Genomic DNA, 1,395 nt, shown 5'->3' on the forward strand with positions numbered 1-1,395 from the left:
AATACAATATTGCAGAAATACACCCTGGCCCAGGTAACCAATAGACTACAGTATTACAGAAATGGCAATGTGTGACATCCAAGGCTAGGTCATTAAAAGTCATTGGAGCTGGGTGCTGGGGCTTATACCTGTAATCTTAGCACTCTGGGAGACCAAGGTGGGCAGATTGTCTGAGCTCCCAGGTTTGAGACCAGCCTGAGCTAAAGCAAGACCCTATCTCTAAAAATAGCCAGGCATTGTGGCAGGTGCCTATAGTCCCAGCTACTCAGGAGGCTGAGGCAAGAGAATCTCGTAAGCCCAAGAGTTGGAGGTTGCCGTGAGACTCTGTCTCAAAAAAGAAAAAGTCACTGCAATTTCCACCTTGTTTTCTCTTTGCTCAATCTGGGTGATTATACCTAAAAATGAACAGGGCTTCTTGCCAACAGCCAACATCATCTTGCCACGTATTTGAGTATATCATCTTGTAATTCGATCCTCCAGCCCCAGGCAAACTTCTAGACAGTCTTCATGAAACATCCCAAACCAAGACCACACAGTTAAGCCATGTCCACTGGAATGTCTCCTGTTGTCTAGACTTATAGAAAAAGTGGAGTAAAATGATGCTAAATATCCAATGTTCTAACTTCAAGAAGCCAGCAATAGTTGGAGCCCCTTCAGGCTCCTCCTGGGGCTTATTGGAAGGCACGAGCAGACCTAGCTCCCCACCAACCATCACCTCCACACCTGCTTGCACACAAGCATCTTATAGAAAAGTAGTGTAGGTCTTATAGGAAAGCAGTGTAGGTCTTTGGGAGATTGTAGCATCCCTCCATAAAACCATGAGAGATGCCTTAGAGAGATTAGGTATGCCGTATAGAAGACATTTTACCCTTTTTTCTTCTTTTTTTCTTTGAGACAGAGTCTTAAGCTGTTGCTCTGAATAGAGTGCCGTGGTGTCACAGCAACCTCAAACTCTCAGGCTTAAGCAATTCTCTTGCCTTAGCCACTCAAGTAGCCAAGACTACAGGTGCCCACCACAACACCCAGCTATTTTTTGTTGTTGTTGCGGTTGTCATTGTTGTTTTAGCTGGCCCAGGCCAGGTTCAAACCCACCAGGCTCTATGCATGAGGCCCGTGCTCTACCCACTGAGCTCTAGGTGCCACCGACATTTAATGCTCTGATTCAGTTCTTTTTGGGCAATGGACATGCTGATCTGCTCTGTGCTAAAGAGAAATGAGATTTGGAAAGTGAAATCAGCTTGGTGCCTTTGGCTCAAGCAGCTAAGGCGCCAGCCACATGCACCTAAGCTATTGGTTTCAAATCCAGCCCGGACCTGCCAAACAACAATGATGGCTGCAACCAAAAAATAGTAGGGCATTGTGGCGGGCCCCTGTAATCCCAGCTACTAGGGAGGC

The sequence above is a fragment of the Otolemur garnettii genome, unplaced genomic scaffold, assembly GCF_000181295.1.
Source record: "Otolemur garnettii isolate 467f Iridium unplaced genomic scaffold, OtoGar3 scaffold00225, whole genome shotgun sequence".
In the NCBI taxonomy this organism is placed as follows: domain Eukaryota; kingdom Metazoa; phylum Chordata; class Mammalia; order Primates; family Galagidae; genus Otolemur; species Otolemur garnettii.